General features: G+C 39.9%; 1 long non-coding RNA gene across 2 annotated transcripts; it reads left to right on the top strand.

The window, feature by feature from the left end:
- The first annotated feature begins 991 nt into the window (after window positions 1–991).
- On the top strand, window positions 992–15,463 carry LOC135447470 (uncharacterized). 2 transcript variants are annotated; one of them, XR_010440149.1, is made up of 3 exons: window positions 992–1,067; window positions 13,016–13,106; window positions 15,120–15,463. It is a non-coding gene; the product is annotated as an uncharacterized LOC135447470 (long non-coding RNA). The 2 variants fall into 2 exon arrangements; XR_010440148.1 differs by lacking the exons at window positions 13,016–13,106; window positions 15,120–15,463 and adding an exon at window positions 5,938–6,643.
- Window positions 15,464–21,828: the final 6,365 nt, after the last annotated feature.

Below are 21,828 nucleotides of genomic sequence, written 5' to 3'. Positions count from 1 at the left end.
AGCAAATTGCCTTCCCCAGCAGTAAGACAAAGAATGCAAAATACCCCAGATTCTGAGTTTTATCATATCATCTGCCTTTCTTTCTGAAGGTTTCTCTTAATTGCATGTTTATGAGGAAACATGAGGTTAATGTCCAAAGAAAATGTGGTGCATGCCCATGGACCAGAAGGGAATTGGTGAGGAATGGAAACTTCAGGAAGCAAAGAAGGTAATGGAGGGGCTGAAATGAAGGGTCACGTTTCAGAGGAGGTGATTTCCTGGTGATGCTGCTGTGCAATGGGATGGTTTTGGGGAGGGTAGAGGGGAGGGTGGGACAGTAGAGCAGGGCTGAAGTCTTAAGACCCATTTCAGGAGATAGGAGGTGGTTGAGTCATGACTCATTTGAACTCAGACACCAATTAATTATCTAAGATTTTTCCTTCTCAGTTCTGGAAATAACAATTACATCTTCTAAGATATATTCTGCGTATCTATTTATTGGAAAACAACAGCATATAATGGAAAACAAATGAGCCTATCCAAAGAATAAAGTTACTTTGAGTAGTGCAATTTTAAAGAAATATACTTTTATTTTTTTTTTCCTGTAACCATTTTTAAGATAAAATATTGGGTCTTTTTTTTTTTTTTTTTTTTTTTTTTTTTTTTTTTTTTCTGTTTCCCCCCATGTTTCCAATAGAAAGTAAGTTTGTTTTCAAACTTTAGTTGAGTTCCAACATGAAAAATGTTTAATATTTAACAAGTTAAACAACAAACGGTATGAACCTTTCAATTGCTGTGTTCTGAAGAAAAGCAAATAAGAAAGTTAAACCTTGTATTTGAGTTACCAGATGTAGGGGAATATAATGTAGGTAGTATAGAAAGTAATCTTATTCCATAAGGAGTTACAGCTGAGCCAATTACTAAAGATTAGGAGCAGGCCTGATGTTAACAGGCCACAGCTGTAGCCAATCAGAAGAGCGGTATAAAGGAGTGGGTTGGTTGGTTGAGGGGAACTGGAGTCAGTGGTTGCTGTGAGGACAAGGTGGAGTCAGTGCCTAGAGGAGCTGCCTGCAAGAAACATCAAAGAGGTACAAAACTTTAGCATGTGGAACCCTTGCAATGTAATGATAATAGAACTCTAGCACTATAATGACAACAACCTGTGGTGAGTGGGATAAAGATGTGATAGGTGTTACAGGGAAGTGGACATTTTGAATTCTGGAGTTTTTTTTTTTTTTTTTTTTTTTTATTATTACAGCTATCAGAGCATACAAGACCAAATTTGGTTTCTGGTGTCTACTTTTTAATGGAGCGGGGACACAGTGACATATAAAGGTGGCATATCTTTGGAGTTACCAGAATGCTGTTGTGACTTGGTACAAATCCTGCCTGCTTCTGGTTCAAATGTGACTCTGAAGCAGGAGTAAAAGCAATGCTGTGTGTCTGTTCCTCTGCTCTTTCCATGTTTCATGGGCTGAAGTCACCCAAATTCAGCATCTGGGAACTGCTGAGCTCCTGCAATAGGGGTAGGTTGCTGGTTGAGGCCAGACTCATATATGTTAAGTAAAAGGTGTTTCTCCTAAAAAGTCTGGTTGTGCTCCATGAAAACTCAGGGAAGTAGATTTCAGCCACGGCTTTCAGCTGTAATTTTGCCAAAATACTGGGCTTGCTTTCCTTGTAATTCTTCCATCTTAAGGTTGACTACTTTGACTGTTAATTCAAAATGAAGCTTTGGGCCAGTATGTCTGCTTCTGAAAAATGGGAAAAAAAAAAGAAAATAGCTGAAATCTCAAATAAAGGATTCACTTCCATTAGAGAATTTTATAAGGTGATATGTGGCATATAAAACCTTGTATTGGGAGCTTGGGATCACATGCTTGTGTTTCTGCTTTCTCTCATCTGGAGTGAGCGTGGACTATCTGTGTTATGGTTTGGACTGGAGATGGTTTTTCCCTTTCACTTAAATTGGTGACTACAGGATGTGGCAGTTCTAATCATACTGAAAATTGCTGTAATTGTTATCAGGCAATAAAAATTCAATATATTTTTGTAAGAAGTGGAGCTTAGTGGAAATTTTCCAGTATTTGAGAAAATAGCTGGAAGCAAAATGGTAAGGATACAAATTGAATTTGGACTTTAAATACTGAGAAAGTTGGCCTGGCTTATTCTCTTAAGAAACAGGATTACTGTAACACGCAGAGCAATGCAAGACATGTTCTCAGCTAAGGATGAATATGAATGTCTTTTTCATATAAAAACACATTGTAAGTGCTGCAGGAATGCATACCTGTCATAAGCATAACTGTTGTACAGAAAACAGAACAGGATTGTGCATTAAATGTTCTTACAAAGGACATAATTTTCCTCTTTGGTTCTCTCAGCTGCCATATATGGGCAACTTTTACCAAATGAGCCTGCAATAAAAACTCTGTATTTTGCATTCACCTTAAAACAATCAAAAGATAATGTCCATATAATTTAGGTGAGAGCTGTTATTTATTACTCTGAAATTATAGTACTTTTTAAAGTATTCCATATGTGTCAATGGGAGGGAAGATTCTTAAGTTGTTAACATTTGATCTCCTGTTATAATTAATCAGATCCAGAATGTAGCTTAAATAATGTGTTTATATAGTGTTGTCTAAGAGTTTTACTTACAGTACCTCTTTGAAACTGTCTGTATTGAATGGGACTAAATATAGGTGCAGTCTTTTTCCTTTTGATAAAACACATTTCCACCAGATAATCCTCTTACTTTATTTTAAGAATTGATGATTTTAGAAAAGGTAAAACTAATTCTGAAATCCCGTAAGTATTTTATAGGCCTTGTAATGTCCATAACTCATTTGCTGGAAGCATTGCAGGATGGGAATAAAGTTCTTGGATTATAAAGTTCCCTTTTAAAATAAACAGGAGGAAACATAGGGGAGAGACAGAAGAGTGTAACTTGTTTAACATTTAACAAGCCTCTTGATCCATTTTCTGGACTAACTGCCGTGCTTTTGAAGATAAAAACAATTACATAAGGTATGGGGGTGGTTTTCATGCTCTGGGGGTTGAGAGAATTTTGGTTCTTTACAGAAGCAGGAATGTGACTATTTGACTGAGTGTCGAGGCTGATTTTTTTTTTAAAACATTTTTCTGAGTGCATCTGTGAGAAATCCAGGTCTTGCTGAAATCAGTGAGAATTGCTCATTCCCTTTAACAGGGCCAGGATTTTGTATGTGAATGTTCAGGATTTCAGTCACTGGCCGGCTCCAGTGGCACAACGTTTCAGCTTTTCTTTTTTACTACTGCAAGCTGCCTCATTCCTGGCCCTAGACTGCAAAATGACTTCCAGGAAATTTTCTTTCTGGACAAGTACAATGTTGATGATGGTAGCATGGACTCTGGTTAGCTGAAGCAAAGCAATATTGTGGTTAAGGACTGGGAGCCCACTAATAAAGTCTGTACATTTGGTAGGCCGTGGATGATGTTAGACTGAGTTGGGTCAAAGCTCACTCTTGTAAATTTTGGCCAACAAGTGGGAAACTCTTGCATGGGATCCTAATGTTAGACAAAGAGCCTTGGTCAGAATTGGGATATCTGATAATGCTGTAATGCAACTATCAGAGAGAATGGATCATGCAGGAGAGGAGACCTGGAATCTCTGGATCTCTAACAGAATGAGGATTTGCTTTATGCTGCCCTGCAGACAGACACCCAAATTCAGTCAGCTTGACCCTCTGACATATGCCTGTCTCCAAAATGGATTGAAGGAAAAAAATTACCAAGGTCAACTCAGAGATAAGGAACTTAATACATTTTTCAAAGTCTCAGTGGTAGTTAGACCTGACTTTATTGCAGACTAGTGAATCTTGAGGTTCTTGATGCCTAATTTATGTCTGAAAAAATGGAGCTGGACACCAAAGTCATCTATCTACTGATAAGCAAATGTAAATGTTCCTGTGTATTGTATTTGTGGGGACCCTTGTAGCAGGGAGGAGTGATGAATCTGACTCCATGTTCTCAGAAGGCTAATTTATTATTTTATGATACTATATTATGTTAAAAAATGCTATACCAAACTAACTAAAGAATATAGAAAGGATACTTACAGAATGCTAAAAAGATAATAATGAAAACTTGACTCTCTCCAGAATCTTGGCACAGCTTGGTTGTGATTCACCAATGACTGAAAACAACTCACAGCAGAAATTAATGAAACGATCACCTGTGGATAAACAATCTCCAAACATATTCTGCATGAGCAAAACACAGGAGAAGCAAATGAGATAATTGTTTTCCTTTTTCTCTGAAACTTCTCATCTTCCCAGGAGAAAAATCCTGGATGAAGGGAGTTTTCAGAGAATGTGAATGCCACACCTGTGCATTGTCTGCGACTGACTTCTGGGCTCTACTCTTTGGAAGAGACATTCTCAAATTCAAGGTAGGGGCCAGAAGCCACCCCAGACATTGAATAAAGGTGCCAAACAATGGGTTTGAAGAAAGTGACTGAGAGATGAGTTTGTCCATTTGCCTACCAGGCTGTAGTTTAGCTCATGCCTGAGAGCTGGATGTGGGATTCCTAGTTTGGCAACCTCTAATGAGGTTTCAGGTGGGAGGCTGGTGTTAGAGGTACTCACGAGGCCAAGGTGGGTCACACGGAGTCCTGCCCTTGCACAATGCTCCCAACATTCCTCCCAGCAGGTCCTCTGTTCAGTCTGCATTGCCACTGCTTTCCACTGGGCTGCAGTCTTTTCAGGGCTGACCTGGAGTTTGTGTGTTCCTCTGTATGGCCTTAAGAAAACTGGGGTTGAATGAAAAGTGAATTCCATAAATCCTTCCCCTAGGATGTATCTTCAGTGGAAGAGAGAACTGTCCTCTAAGACAATTCAAATACCATCATTCATCACAATGGTTATATTCAGATTTTAAGGTACTCTCCTAATACAGTTATAAATGCATTGTGCAGTCATCTGGTGGTTGCATATTAGGCAGTGTTTCCCAGAAGTTTCCACTACTCACAGTATCTTTCATAATTTTGGGGGTTAGGCCAATTTGTGATTTTGGTTACAATCCCATTTTGTTAGTTACTGCAAGCATAAAGAAATAGATGGTTGTATACAATCTCCAAAAATGGGAGAGTTGAAAAGGTAATTTTAAGTTATACTGAGTGCAGAGGAATGTAGAATAAGTTGGAAGTCTGAATTTTTCTTTTTTTTTTTTTTTGGAAGACGAACTCTACATATTTGCTTTGAAACTCATACATTAGATGATGCTCATGCTAGAGTTTTGAACATTCCATGTGCTTGAAATTGTATATTTAAAATGTAAGCCTCTAAGAAGATGTGTATTTTGCCTCTCTTAGTTTCCTCTCAAAATCGGTAAAATGTTTTGGATTAAGCATATTCAAACAATTTGTGTCTGCAGAAACTACAGTGGATGCTCTGTGTGTTCCAGTTTGCCATGCTGCCATTCAAATCTCAGATCTGGTGCAGTAAACAGAGGTGGTGTTTTTGGTTTCCTCAGTCCCTGAGCAGCTTCCCTGCTGTGTGTTAGCCACACCACTAACTCTGTTGCAGGTCAAAAGGAAAGTTGGCAACTTTACAGCTTGGACACCTCTGCAAACAGCGTAGCCTATTCCCATCTCTTTCCTGGATGATACTGGAATTTCCTACTCCTGGTGATTCATGTGGCTATTTTCCTCCTCCCCAGAGTCTCTGTCTATGCCTTGGACTTGGTTCCTCTGTTCCCTTACCTGTGTGAAGTAGCTGGGGACAGGTCTGTGAGGGAAGGCAAAATACTTCTTGCAAGTGGACAGTTTGTTTCAGATAAGGAAGTGAGGGGTGTGAGGTGGCTCAATATATTGCTCCAGGAGGGGTTTGCTGGAGCCAGGAAAATCCAGCTCCTGCAGACTGGCTCCACTTTCCTTTCACCCCCTCCTGTGAGTAATGTGAGTTGTTTATTTCTTCATAGGCGCCCTTGCAGAGAACAACTAGGCGTTCATTTCTGTTCCCACCTCCTCCTTGCCTCAGCCTCTCATTTTTCCTTGAAGAAGTGGGCAAAGCTGCAAGGGAAGACACCTTCACTGCCTGTCCTTGTGGGATCACAGGGCACTGGGGCAGAACCAGATGAGCTGCCTGAGCATGGGGAGGAGTAGGACACTGTGCTGTGTAGGATGAATTTTGCTGAGGCTTGCAGCCCACTCCAGACTCGTCTGCTCCCAGACCCTGAGGAGAGATTTAGATTCTTTTGCTGCTGCCCATGTGCTTGTGTGCAATATCCTACCATAGATTTCATACATTTTAAAATGAATTAGAACCTTAACCTCCTCTTCCTTTAAGAGTTCTCTGTAGTAATTGTATCCTTCTGCTATTAAAGTTCTAAATAATGACTGAAATAGATGTTTCTTTGATAATTTACAGTTTGAAGAGGATTTTGAAAAGAAATTAATCTCTTTACATGGGAAGACACTATGTAATCTTCGAAGACATTCCAAGTTTCCTCAATATTTTACAGTCTTTTTGCTGTTTATTTTGTATCTCTTTTCTTGAAAATGTTTATTTTGGGTAGGTCAAAACAAAATTCTCCTTATGTCTCTCATCAGCTGTAAGATGAATGCACACAGTTGGAACATGTTCCATTGAAACTCTCACGCAGAATAAACAAAGTCCTGACCAAAGGCTTGACTCATGATAGATCTTTAATGACTATTGTCATGAAAAAGTATTTAACATATTCTCCACCAAAAGAAGGGTGTAGCTTTGCTGCAGAGTCAGCAACACCTCAAAATTAGGGACAAGGAAAGATTGAAAGGGGAAGGCTGATATGAAACTGGTGGGCATTGGAAAGAAGCTGGGCAGCTGTGGGCTCATTCAAGAGGGTGAAATAAGCGTGTTGGAGGTCAGGTGTGTCACAGGGAATTTCTGGTGTCACTGGTCAGGCTCTCCAGATGGAGTCAGCCTACAGAAATGGGTGTTATCCCAGGGTGTTGCAGGGGTGTAGTGACCACTTGAGCTCCTGTGGGCTGTGTCATGCCAAACTGTGATAAAGCAATTTTGCCTCACATGTTCACACAGTCTGTGGGGAATCTCAGGGATTGTTTTGGGAAGAAATGTTTGGTATTTTGATGGATGAAGCTGGAGGTGCCTACAAAGTCACTGCACATCCTTAAACAAAGCTGATCTGTTTCCTCTGCCTTTTCTACTTGTGTGACAGTGAGTGTAACACTTGGCAGTCAACAAATGCTGCATGCTGCTCTTGTCATCATGTGGTGGGGCAGGAAAACTGCTGACATGTAAAAGTGCAGAGAAAATCAAGCAAAAGTGATTCATAGCTTGGAAGGCTCTGTGTCCTGGGGAAAGATTAATCAAAATGGGCCCACAGAGCCCAGGGATAATAATATGCATGCATGTTATAGTTACTGGGTGATAGAAAATATCTTTGGGTGAGCTGGGCCAGATTCACAGATGTTATTTTAGGAGGTACATTTATTATTTTTGCTATTAAGAAAGGTCTCTCTTGTAAAAGTCTAATCTCTCTGTGAGTGAGGGGTTAGGAAACCTGCACTGTATAGATTACAGACCCATGGTATTCACAGCAGTCATAAGGAGGACTGAGTAGAAAGTCCAAGAAAATTACACTTTCAGACCATTGCTTAGTGAAGAAAGGATGCTATGAGAGCTGTGGGACAGGCTTATCAAAAGGAAATAAAACACTTTGGTCCTTGAAGAGTTCAGGTATCTGAGAGTGGCTCAGACTATAATCTCATTCCCTGCAGCAGTAAAAAATTAAAATTCTCATTTTAATTTTAGTACTACATGTTACTTGATAAGTTTTGGGAGGTGTGCGGTTATTTTTCTGTAGGTCTAATTATCTTTAAGATGAAGACAGTGATTGAAATGGTCTTGAAGATTTGATCCTATTTAGAAGATTAAGAGATAAAATGTCCTTTTAACCAATGTGAACATATACACAGATGATATGAGAGGAAGCACCAGTTTCAACTGAATTTCTAAAGGAGTATATATAATAAAATCATTCACTGAGTATGATTAGATATTTTTATTCTAAAGAAATTTTTGAACTTGTTGGCCATTTTTACTGAATTTAAGTGCCAATGTTTTTTCAGAATTGTGAAGCTCCTTTTTATTATGAGAAAACTAGAGCTAGGAAAGACATTTATGCATGGATGGATGGAAAATATTTAGCAGACATACCCTGATCAAGCCACTGGCATGCACAATGTTCAGAAACAAGCACAGTGCCTCTTGCTTGACCTGAAGCTGATGGATACAGGAGGGGTGGAGGAGAGCATTGTGGATCACAGAGAGGGGAATTTATCAAAGGAGTATGGAAAAGGGGCTTGGACTGTAGCATTACAGAGCAGGGAATGATGCAAGCCACAAATCTCTAGGAAACCAGGCTTTATTAGTTCCACTGCTTTTGGAACAACTTGTTTAAACTTCCCTTGTAGGTAATTAACTTTCTAATGGCACTGTGAGATGGGCCACCTGCAGAACCCTTGGGCAGGGGGATTCACAAGCATGTGCAGTTCAAAATAAGGCCTCATGGAAAACTAGGCAAAAGTGCATTAGAATAATATTTACATTCAGTAGCATTAAGTACATCTGTTTGTTATTAGTGGGAGGCTGAACTGGCTCAAAAATCTTCTGCAAGAGTGACCCAGCAGCAGAAGGCCAGGTACCTCTGACAGCTTTTCTACAGCTACCAACAGAGATGTTTTCAAAAACATGACAAGATTTCCCTCTCAATGTCAATTTGAGTACAAAGAAGATAAAATTTAGATTACTGTAATATACAAATATTCCATCTCTGTCCTTTTAGGTGTTTTGCTTTGTCCTTATTTTCTGTTACTCCTGTGTTTACACAGTAAGAAAACTGTGAAGTTTTCATACAAACTAAGGGAGCTCTGGCTGAAATCAGTGCAAGCAAAAAGATGGTCAACTTGTTTGAAAAAGCAAGGGTGATAGGCGACAGTCTTTAACTTAATAATTTAAAGTTTTCTATGAGTGTCATTTAATGCAAGAAAATTATTGCATCTTACTATGTCAAACATGGACACAGAACATGCATTTTAATTTTTTTTTTAGTTCAGCTTAGTGTGCTTACTATAAATTTGATGTCTGAAGATTGTACACATAATTGATAACGAGGATTAGTGATTTCAATGTAGCTGTGATGATTTAGGCTATCTGGAACTAATGTTCCAGAAATTGAATGGAAATGGAAAAGCTTTTGCGTAGCTAAGGACAGAGTCCTGATACTTCAATCCTGTGTCTTAGACGTATATGTGTGTGCTTATGCACAAAGCAGTATTGGGGAGATGGGTTACTCTAGCTTAGGGCTTAGGAATTCTACTAACCATATACTCAGGCTTTTGTGTTTAGTTTTGTGTTCTACTAGAGGTTTATTCAATGTAAAGCTAACTAGTAACAGCTATTTGTTTATATTTCTGTCTCTTGAGATTTTTAAGAACCTGAAGGGAAAGGAAAAAAAGACATTCTGTATATGTGTGTTTACATATAACACATAAAACATAAAACTATGTTGACCCCCCATCTGTGTTAATCTTTCAACCTCAAGTATCCACAAGTTTCAGAGAGATTTCTAAATCTGGAGGTTGTTGTGGCAAACTCTTACTTAACCACAGATGATTGTTGTCTTTCCTCTAAATTATTTAAAAAATCTGTCCATCCAGCCCCTCTGAAAGTTTCCTTTATCTTTCCCTTAGATTCACACTCACTGTCAAAAACTGTCTTCCTCTCTGGTTCAGAGCCTGCTGTCTCTATTCTCTGAATGTTTGTACAGACTGCTGTTTCCTGGCCAGTTTACACCTTCAGTAATCTTCAATAGACATTGTGTTGCACCTTAGTATTGCAGTTACAAATTCTTGTCCTGTACAGTCTCTGGGATGAGAGCTCCTGGGCCCGTTTTGTTTGCAGGGCACACTAAAGCCTGATATAAGTGATAGAGGTCAGTTCTGCTGCCCAGCCACATGCACCCATGTTATAAAGATTTCCTAGGATGTGGGTGTGATGGTTCTGTGGGGCTGCCAGGCATCATACAGAAGTTTTGAAGGTCTCATGTGTCCCTGGGAAGACATGGCTCTCCTACTGCGGACCAGAGGATACCCAAAGGTATCTCTGGTGGCACTCACCTCTTACTTCAAAATCATAAAAGCAGACATTTATTAATTATGCAATTTCCAACAGTTGAAACAATTTTTAAGGAGAGGAAAAAGCAAAAATTTTGATTTGATCAAATCTGGAAGAAATCTATCATGGTTATGATAAAAGAAAAAGAGCATTGATTAAAAAAAAACACCTCCAAAGAGATCTGACACAATAGCAACAGATGTAGAGCTGTGTGTCTGGAGATTAGCAGCAGAAGTAACCACCTTGTGACAAGACTCAGTGTTGTTTTGTGGTTTAGGAAAAGCAAGTAGGTATGACCAAAATGACTGTCCTTTGGGAAGATGGGGTCAAGGGGCACATGCTTGAGAGCCACAAATATGAGCTATTCAGAAAACAAACAAAGACCTCTAAACTAAAATGTGCAGGCGACTGAAAAGGTCACCTTGTGAGAATCACAAAGAATGAAGCAAAGGGAGGTGATGAGGTGTGTTTGGAACAGTGGCCTCATCTCCTGTGTAAGTGCACCAGATGAGGAGCAATGTGGGTCAGTAGGTCCCACGCTGACTTCAGGATCTCCAAAGTCCTCCAGTCTGCATGAGGCTTTGGAACACAGCTGTTCCTTTAATGAGTAGTAATGTGGGTGGGTAATGTGTTCAAAATGTGTTGGTTTCTAGAGCTGTGCTATTTAAACAGCACAGAATGGCAAGACTTTGAAACTAGCCTTAACATTTTATGGGCAGTGTAGCTGCCTTTATAAAAAGGAAGCAAATATTAATTAAAAAATGGGAGACCACCTACTTAAAATATAACTCTGCAAGACAATAATTTCATTAAAACAAACTTACATGCAAGCAGTGAGTCACCCTTTCACTTCTGTAAATGTTTGTGCAGTGTGCATCTGTTGAAAATCATTTGGATTCAGAAAGGCATGGATTTGATTCTCTCCTTTCTTGCACTAACTCCTATTAGTACTTAGTAGGTAGGTCACTCATTCCTGGATTTACTCATTCAAGAACTCACTTCCTTCAGTCTCCCTGCCGGCTGAAAGCTTTCTGCTCTGATATTGGGCTTTCTGATACCAGCTCTGGGCAGTGGTACTACTTGTTTCCTATAAACCCTTTTCATGCTCATGTAAAAGCTGATGGGTCTGCTGAAATCAGGCATCCTTTTTCAAACAAAATTTTATATAAATAAGTTGAACTGGATTCCACTCAGATCCTTCAGGCCTGGTCTAATATGCCTTCTTTTCATTCTGGTAATTTTTTATTTGCTCCAGGTTTTGTTGTTTTCCTCTGTTACAACTATTTTGAAGAGTCTCATTTTGTTATGTGTGGTCACTTATCTGTTGTAACCCACTTAGTGGCTTCCATATGTTGCTAAAATGTGTTTGGAAGAGGGGATTAAGTTACTGTTTCTAGCCGTGAGTTTGGTCACTTGAACATGTTCACTGGGATTGAGATCCTGGAGTCCACAAGAGCCTTCCAAGTGGAGATTTTCTCTTTTTTTTCCTTTGCAGTGGGGGACCCCACACATGCTTTCCCTCTGAGCCCTGCTCTGAGGAAATTCACATAACATCACAGCTTTACTACAGCAAAGTGAAATCTTTGCAGCCCAGGTTCTGGTGTTCCCTGCCCTGGGGTCTGAATTGGGATGCCTCCCTCCAGAGGTAAAAGAAGGAAACAAGGGTTGGGAAAATTCCCTCAAAATCATTAATGTCTGTTGCATAAACATTTATTGAATAATCCCTGAAAAAAACTTGTTCAGAAAGTGAGGCATATCCTTGCTTTTGTCTGAGCAAAAACTCAGGAGGAATTAGGAACTCAAATAGGAATTTTAACTGTAAGTGACCAAAAGAACTTCATTTTCTAGTGTTTTTTTTAATGAATGTTAATTGTTAGCATTACATTCTACTAATTACAGTGCTACTTTGAGAATGTAAGTCTGGGAAGCATTGACTAAGTAATGTTTTTAGTCAAATCTGTTTCTTTATGCGTGCTGTGACTGGTTTAACTTCTACTCTTTTGTATCAGCTTTTTGCCAGTACCTTCGTATGACGATTTTTTGCTCTTGAGTGTGTTTTGAGAAGATGACTTTTCTTGTGATTCTTAGCAGTTCATAAAAATAAACAACATGTAGTGGGTTTGTTTTTATACAACTAGGGATATTTACCTTATAGGAGTCTATATAATTGGCTTTGGGAATAGTTTTGGAAATGAAGAGCTAAGGCAGAGGCAGAGATGAAGAATCTGTTTAATTTACTTGATTATTTCAAGCCAAGTGAATATGCCTAAGCAGCACAGAAAAGAGAAAACAACTAATTGGTCTCCTTTCCCAGTGAGGTTTTGCATGGATTCTGCACTGTATCTCAAATACCAGCAGTGACCACATCTAATAGAGCAATCTTGATATGCAAATGTAGCATTAAACACAACATGATGTTGTGTAGGTTTGTCCTTTTCAGCCTGTTTCAAATAGTCTGCTCTTCTGGTTTTTCCACAGTTATGATTTTCCAATACCCATAGAATGTACATTAATTTCTCTTGTATAGTATTGCATGGGATTGAACTCAGTAGCTTCCCAAGTCCTCTGGTAATGGTTCTGAAATAAAAAGAAAAAACAAAAATTCTGAAATAAAAAGAAAAAAACAAACACAAGAAAAGCCACTATTTTTGTCACAACTGTAGTATATGCTGCAGCAATAAATGGATACTAATGAAACAGAAATCAGTGGATTCAGCCTTTGCTCTTGTGAGTGGCAAAGTACTTGAATATTTAAAGTAGTGATTTGTCTGAAGAGCTGGGTAGGATTTGATGAAATAAGCAGTGGCTTCGTTAAACTGCTGGGCACCAAAGTAACTTTCATTATTAACTGAAGCAATCCTGTCATTAACTTGAAGATAACTTTCACAACTTGGACTGAAGCAGAGGGGAAGATAGTGATCTCTTCATGCTCATGACCAGTGACAGGATTACAGGAACAGCATGAAGGTGAGTTGGGGGAGGTTTAGGTTGGAAATCAGGAAAAAGCTTTTCACATGGAGGGTGGTTTAGCACTGGCACAGGTTCCTCAGGGAAGTTACACAGCACCAAGTCTGGCAGAATTCAAGGAGTGTTTGGACAATACTCTTGGGTACATGGTGTGATTCTTGGTGGTGTCCCGTGCAGGGCCAGGAGTTGTACTTGACAATCCTGATGGGTCCCTTCCAACTCAGCATATTCTGATTCTATGACTGTGTACATACAGGCAATGAATGCGCAGAGAAAACCAGAATGTAATATCTGCTAGGCAGCCAATAACCCTGAATTGTATCTTTCTGTTTGCCTCAGCCAGCAAGCCACTCAGCTATTTTTAAAATCTCTATCTGTGAACATAAGAGTCTTTCTTGAGGAAAAAATAACAAAGAATAATTTCAAATGCCTTGAAATTTCATACACTTTTTTATCTTTTGATGCTTCTCCCTTTCTGTCAGAGGGTTTACAAGTTTATCCAGACTAAAGGCAAGGGTCCAGGAGTTCTTTCCAGAAGTCCTGCATTTCAAAAGAGTCCCTACATAGCAAGTAGGCAACCTTAGAATCCTTCATTCAAGTAGTTTTACTGCTGACTTGTTGCTTATCTCTTGGCAAGTTCCTAGGCAGTTTGCTAATATTTAGATACTAGAGGATGGTGATGACAGCAGTTTGTCACTAGAGTTGTCACTACTCTCTGGAGTATTAGACCATGAAAAACATGGTTGTATGAAATGTTCTTTGTCAGCTGCACTTTGAAAACAGAAAAATGAAGATTTACAGATTTGATTTCTGAAATTAAATTGAATGGAGTTACATGGAATCCAGTCTGCTTTTCCAAATGTTTATCACTGTAAAAGAGAGCTGATCAGGTTAACTAAATCCCAGGTCTTCAATCTGAGCAAACAAGCTAATTTTTTAGCTCTAGTAAAGATATAAGTGAGATTTTCAACAATTACCCAAAACTCACGGTGTAAAATGTGGTAGTAGGAATATATAATTTATTAATAAATCCATGAGATCTGATATGTTCTCAGCATCATAAATCCCTGGCCAGATTTATATGAAAGATATGTATTTGTTAAGGAAACCAAGTATTAGTTGTTCTTATGAAATACACATACTTTGTGGTTCTTGGTATGTGTATTAATGATACTGACAAAGAAGAACTTTTTGTATTTTACTTCTCTGTGTAGCAGATTTTTTTAAAAAAAGATTTTTGCTTACTAGGATGAATGAGGATCACCAGGTCTGGTCCTGCAGTGGAAAACTGGTTGTTATTTCTGTTTAAGAAGCAAAGTAAATAATATACAATCCCTGGAGTGGATACCTCTGCCATGTTCCCTTGGAAAGCCCCTAATTGGACAGAGGTGCCCTCTGTCCAAGCACAGAGCCCAGCAATCAAACACACATGGGGTCTGAATTCCAGCAGACTTTATAGCCACCTCTGCACAATAACAATAAATAATGAAATAAATGCAGGGCACTTTTGCTGGTTTGTTCTCAAAGCAGTCTACAGACCACTCAAACAGTAGTGCATTGATTTTTCTCACCCTTGGAATACAGCAATCCTGTGTCAAAACATGACTGCTGTTTAAAAGCACAGAGCAAGATTACAGAGCGTTTAGGACAGGAATTAATATTTGCGGTAAAAACGACAGGATATTTTTAAGGATGCAAACCATAAGCGTTATGGAATGTGGGTTATGTCTTTTTCGATGCATGCCTGTCCTTGCTGTTTGACTTCAGAGCCAAGAAAAAAAATTGCAGAAAATGGTTCTGTTATCAATCCTTAGTCACTTAGCCCCTTGCTTTTCCCTGGTTGACTTATTATTTTTTTTTAATTTTATTTTTTTAAATTTTTGGTGCTGAACTACTTTCACTGTGCATACCTGCAGTGTAATCCATACCAGTAGCTGAACTTAGGCAAACAGGAGAAGCAATTGTAGCTCTGTTTGCAAAACCTGTTCACTTTATCAATCTGTTTGATACCAGTAGCCCACAAAGAATGAACACCAAACACCCCAGAGAAGAACCTGATCCTCAGCTGTGCTCAAACTCCAACTGCCCTGGGGTCTGTGCTTCCAGACCTCAGCTGCTCTTGGTACCTCAGGTAGGAATCACCTGAGCACCCCTCTCTGATGTGATCGTGCTTGTGAGCACACTGTTCAACAAAGCTCTCCTGAGGTGCTTGGAACTCCTCTACAGATGTTTCTGCAGTCTCTCAGCCCTTCTCAAGAAACTTGGAGCTACAACTTAAAAGGCTTTACTCATTCTGCCTGTGATCCAAATTTGTTTGCTTGCACTTGTTCAGATTAAATGCAGGTGGTTTTTACTTGAAAATCGTGATGTCTTTTGGTTCTTCCACATCTAAAATATTTCTTTCAGTGAGGCCAAAGGTGTGGTGATATTTTCCTTAGTTTTTATTTCTCTTTCTCATGGGTTAATATGGGCATCTCTATTCCAATTGTTCAGTTTATAGGAAGATGGTCTGGTTTGTTTTTTGAAAACTCTCTTGCCATACTAGCTTAGAGCTTTTCCTAAGTTCTGAATCCAGCATGAAAAATTTTAATTTGAGTATTTAATGATTTCTAGTACTAAGCTTTGCCTCACACCAGCATGCTATCCATTTATTCCTCCCTTACTCATAGGAAACCAATGAAAAATGTTAAAAAAATTACTGTGTTTTTATTTTTAAAAAAATTAGGGGATGAGAGTGCCAAAGACTATGCCATCTTTTTCCCCCTCTCCCATATTTTCCCTGAATCCTGAAAGAATATCCTTGATAATAACAGTTGACTATTCAGAAGTAATTCATTTTAGACTCTTACCTCAGATAAAATGGCAAGATACTATTGATTTACATTCCGAAATATGTAGACTTTGGGTGGTTTTATTCATGGTAAGCTGTAATGACATGGTTAGAGGATCTACTGTGTGTTTAACAGTGAGGAATGAAGCTCTAAAGGTCTGGAAGTTTGGAAAAGTTTAGATGGCTCAAAATGTCTGGATTCCTCTCAAATTTTTTTCTTAGCTGTATAAATCTACCACCCAGCTGTCATCCTCTGAGGAATTAGCAAAAAAATGTATTTATAAGACAAATCATTTGGCTGATGAAGAGAAATATGCTAGCAATAATTTTGTGATTCACATTTGAAAGTAGAATATTTCTTCCATTTCAGTCTGAAGTCAGGGCAGCAAGAAGGTTCTTTCCAGCAAACTTACAAAAGCCTTTTTCTTTCTGCAGGCATTTAGCCACACCACTGTGGGCTGTGATCTTGTCAGTTCTCATAAGCTACTAACACCAATGGTAACAAAATACTTTCCCTAGTTATGGGATGTACATTTCCATGAATTGGTTTGGTTCATCTCGTGCATGAAGTGTCAAATCTTTTTTTTTTTTTAAAGCATGAAGAACATTGGAAGAATTTTGAGCAGTTTTCTCCCTACTAAAAGCTAGTTATATGAGTAGAAGCTGTATCTTAGAAGTAATTCACTAATGGCAAAAACCTTTTTGGCAAAGATGTAGCCTGAAGGGCTCATAGTCCCTCTCTCTGTGCTTGTCCTACTGAGGTAAGCTGAATAAATGAGACAGGATGAGGCCCAAAGCATGTCAATGAGTTGGTGTTCCATGGTACGAAATTGTGCCTTTTCTGCAACATAACCAGAACAGACAAACTGAATGTGAACTCTCTCTCCTTTGCTACATAAGCAGTTATCATTCAGGTGGATTCAAAACGGCTTTACAGCCTCGCTTGTTTATACAACGTGTTAATGCTCCCACCACTGAAAGCCAGCCACCTCTGGCTGGCACCAGTTCAACAGAGTGTAGCAGCAGACTGCAGCATGGCAGGCACTGAGCGCAGCAAACATCTCCATCTGAAGATGCCCAGAGAGCAGCAGGAGGGAGAAATGAAATTGCACAATGTGCACTCAGAGATGACTTGCAGCTCGAGGTGACTTGTGCCAAAACCTGCCTGGGATGGTTAGAGATCAGTAGCTGGGATGAGCTGGAGCTTGAGCCTGGCGAAGGAGGCAGCACTGCTGTTCTCTGGCACTCCCTGGCACTGCAGTGTGTCACCAGCACTGCTAGCGAGAGCAGCTGAGATTTCTCCTCTTAGATAGACCTTGCAAACATAAGTAGAGCTCAACATCTGAGTTCCCCTGACAACTGTCATTTTCATTTAAGTAATATTTCAGTTGGTAATACTTCTTTGAATAGGTAGGTTTTTAGAGAGAGATGCAGTTGCTGCTCTGCTGCAATAGGTCTCTCTTCCTGTGAAAGCAAAGCATTATGAATGCAAACGACTTTTCTAACTAACACTGTTGAGAGGATGGAAGTTCTGGTGGGAAACCTTCCAAGTGAAACTTTGGCTTCACTCAGCTGGAGTGGCACAGGCTCTGTACTAACAGCACCTTTTTTTGTGTGTGTGTGTGTGTCCCCCTCCTTTTTTTTTTTTTTTAACCACACACTTCCCTGTGTCACAGCTCTGTGCAAATATTTCTCATATGTCAGCTGGCCGGGCCAGTAATCACTTAGGGCTGGAGTGTAAATTACACACGCAGCATCACGCGCACAAATATCTGGCTCCTAGGAATCCGTAATTCAGGGAGATTTAACTGTGGTGAATGGAACTGGCTTTAAATTAAAAACTTTCTTTTAATAGCTGTGTAGATTCAGTGCTAGAAGGGCTATTATTCTGTCTCCCACTTTATCCCCAGCCAAAGCAGAATGTCTCGCTTGTGTTTTAATGGTGCCTCTCTTGCTGTTTGCTTTCTCAGTTTACTTTCATTTCTACCCAGTGTGCTGTCATTGTGCCATGAAGTAGTTTCTTTGGGTAGGAAATGATCTTTTTTGAACATCTAGAATGTACATGGCATTTTGTAAACTAATTAATAGAGTATGCTATTGTTTACTTTATATCTATAATACTGCTGTTGAGCAGTTGACTGCAATGTTTCCGACAGGGTAATAGTCAGAGAGTATTTTGATTGTAGGGAATTCTAGAAGGCTTTAAATTAATCTTTTCATTCAAGATGGTAGGAGTGCACTTCTCACCCCAACACTGAGGGTATGCTAGTGTTTATAGGAGATAGAAGAAATAGAATAGTGTAAGGGATTTGGATCTTTTAAAAAGAAAAGCTTTTCAGAAAAGAATGCTTTGAACAGCCTTGACTACAAGTTTTCCTCTCTGCTCGTGTGTGACTGTGCACCGGTCTCCTCTGGTCCCCAGCAGTGACTGTGCTGTGTGGGGCTGATGGGATGGGGGAGCTAGTGTGGGTTCCAGGCTGCAGTGAGGAGGTGGAGGAGCCCCCACTCCAAACTTCAGGGCTGAAGAGCAAGAGCTCTTGCTGATGGAGTCACCTTCTCTCAGCTCAGCACCACTTGTAGTGTTACTCTCCCTGCACTTGCAAAGGTTTAGAAGTATCTTTGCATACACTTTTACTGACCAGTCTTTACACTGGCTGTGAGTGTTCCTGTGCAATGCTTGCCCCCTTTCCCTCTTGCTTCCCTTTCCTTGGTTTCCTGTGTTTTGTAGGTTTCTGCACTTCAAATTTCTTTTATTTTGTATTACTTTACCTCCTTTTTTAAAAAAAATTCTTCTACTCCAGTCTCTTTTATTTCCCAACATTTTAAAATTTCTAATATAAGCAGACATTCCACAAGAATGCTATTGAAAAACAGAATAAAATGGTTTCTATGTTGGAGAGTTAATAGATGAATTTGTCCTTTGTCCCTTTTTTGCAGCTGAATTGATCATAAAAGCATATATTTTGCACTGAACAACACTGTGAGTGGACACAGCCCACAGTATATCATGAACAGGTTCAGTCCCCAGGACTGGAGGACATGTTGAGTAATAGGTGGCAATAAAGAGGTTGTAAATACAACATTTTGGTTGTATAAAATGGATTGTATAAATAATCCATAATTGGGAGTAAGATCTAACCTCATCTTCAAGATTTAGGAGGAAGAATTCCAAGCCAAGAGGCAACATGGTAGAATTTTCACATTTTCAGTCACATTTGATATGAATTGGCTGAGCATGATCCTGACAAGAACACCCACCAACATGGACCTCTACATAATGTGAATTTCTGAGTAAGTATGCAGATGCCTGCAGTCTTTCCTCCTCTGGAGACTGCCACCATCCAAGGAGTTAGTGGAATTGGCTCAGATGAGGATCACCTATGCCAAGCTGGCTGGTACCAGTAGACAAGGCTTGTATTGTACATCATCCAGGAAGATTTATGTGTAGCTCTGGAGCTTCTCTGGGGAGGATTCTGAATTCAAGGGAGTTTTAAGGCCTGGGGAGAAGGGCATTGTGGTGTGATTTTGTTGGGGTAGAGAGAAGAGCCTTCACAGAGGGCAGTAGTCCTTGATCATGCATGCAAATTGGAAGGTGCAAACTGTTTCTCCTCCACCTGCTGGAATAAAACTGCTCTTAGATTTTTTCACCCAAAGTTTCTTGGAATGTATGGATAGCAGCTCTGCAGAAATCACATAAGAAAAATTAATCTCATTGCCTTTGGTTGTAAGGAGAAGAAGCAGAGCAATTCTTTTCCACATTTTCTGTAGCTCAGAATTACTTGCTATGGCAATTATTTTTGGGAATTCACAGTAATTTTAGGATCTTTTTCTGGCAAGAACCCACAGAGATAAAAATGGCTCTTGCCACACTGGTATGGTGGCAACCACTGCAAAGCAAAGTGCTCCCTTGGGATGTGAAACTCAGCAGCTTCCCACTGAGCCCTGGACCAGCTGTGGAAGGAGGAGGAATAAAAGGTGATATGAGTTAAATTTATGCTGATGTATGAGGTGAGTGTAGGTTTTTGCTTAGAAGCTGCTGGAAGGTCATGGTATTTTACCAACTGAGATTTATACATTTGAAAATGAACCTCCAAATGGGAATGTTTCCAAAGTCTAATAAAGCAGAGCTATGCTCATACACTGACCTTGGCAAGCCTGCAGGTAAGTTCCACAACTTCTACCACCTTATAAACACTAAGATGGGTTATACAGAAAAAACTATAGAGGCTCTATTTAGAGACTTATGGTAGCAAGTAGGCAGAAAAACTTCAAAACGACCAATTTAATTTATTGACGGTCTCAACAGGAGTATATAGGAAAAAATTTTGTCTTCTACTGCAAATATTCCCACAGCAACCCAATCTACCTGCCAAGAGTGCCCAAAGTTTAGGGCAAAGGGTGGGGGAACAATGTTAAACCTATTTAATAATACCTCTAAACAAAACCTGAAGGATGAGCATGAACCTGGATCCATATTTTACCTGATTACCTCAGCACAGAAGCCTATGGGTGAGAGATTTGTCAATCTGGAGTTTACTATTTATGTAGTTATATATTGTGGTTATAGACAAAACAAGAGAACAGTGACTGGGACTAACACACATTTTTTTCAAGTTTTCCAGCCCGCCTCTGATTTTCATTAAGGTTTTTAAAATTTCTTTTGTGAATCCGAATTGGAAAAACATGGGTGAGATCAAGAAATTCCTAGTTCCAACCAAAATGCTGGTTAAGGGTTCAAGGCCTCCACTTCCAGGGAGACAAGCATGAAAAAAAACCTGTTGGGTAAAAAAACCAAAACTGGAGTTGGGATCAGCCAGGGCATAAATTTGAGGAAGTGACAACTTTACCAGCACCTTCTCAGGTTATCAGTGCAACAGGGCACTGTGGCTCTGCCTGTGCTGCTTCTCTGCCACTCCTGAATCTAGGAATTTCTCGAGACAAATTTATGCTGCCTTTGCTTTATTAGCACAGCATAAAAAGGCTATAATGTATGATGTAATTATTTACTTGTATAGTTCTGGAGGATGACATCTAGTTTTGTCTTAATTTTGTATTAAGCCATCATTAGCTTTTTCATTAAATGTTTTTGTTGTTGTTGTTGTCAGCATGGGCAGTGGGATTGAGTGCATCCTCAGCAGGTTTGCCAATGACACCAATCTGTGTGGTGGAATTTGCTCACTGGACTGTAGGATGCCATCCAGAGGGACCTTGACAGGCTTGAGTCGCACCCGTGTGAACCTCATGAAGTTCAATAAGGCCAAGTGTGAGGTCCTGCACCTGAGTCAGGGCAATTCCAAGCACAAATATAGGCTGGGTGGAGAATGGATAGGCAGCAGCTCTGAGGAGATTGATTCAGGGATGTTGGCTGGTGAGAAGCTCAACATGACCCAGCAATGTGCCCTCAGCCCAGAAAGCCAACCATATCCCAGGCTGTGTTAAAAGATGTGCACCTAGCAGGGCAAGGGAAGTAATTCTCCCTCTCTGCTCTGGTGAGACTCCACCTGCAGTGCTGCACTGAGGTCTGCAGTCCCCAGCACAGGAAGGACAGGGACCTGTTGAAGTAAGTACAGAGGTGGCCATGGAGATGAGCAGAGGGCTGGAGCACCTCTCTTATGACAGGCTAAGAGAGCTGAGGCTGATCAGCCTGGGGAAGAGAAGGCTCCCAGGAAGACCTTAGAGCCCCTTCTAGTACATAAGGTGAGCTTGTAAAAAGACTGGAGAGGGGCTGTTCATAAGGGCATGTACTGATAGGACAAGTAATGGCTTTATACTGGCAGAGGGCAGGCTTAGATTGGATATCAGGAAGAAATTCTTTATGGTGATGGTGAGACATTGGAACAAGTTATGCAGAAAAGTCGTGGATGCTGCATGCCTGGAAGTGTTCAAGGCCAG

The sequence above is a fragment of the Zonotrichia leucophrys genome, chromosome 4, assembly GCF_028769735.1.
Source record: "Zonotrichia leucophrys gambelii isolate GWCS_2022_RI chromosome 4, RI_Zleu_2.0, whole genome shotgun sequence".
Lineage (NCBI taxonomy): Eukaryota > Metazoa > Chordata > Aves > Passeriformes > Passerellidae > Zonotrichia > Zonotrichia leucophrys.
Note: the sequence above shows the minus strand (reverse complement) of the source record. Positions and strands in the feature narration are given on the sequence as shown.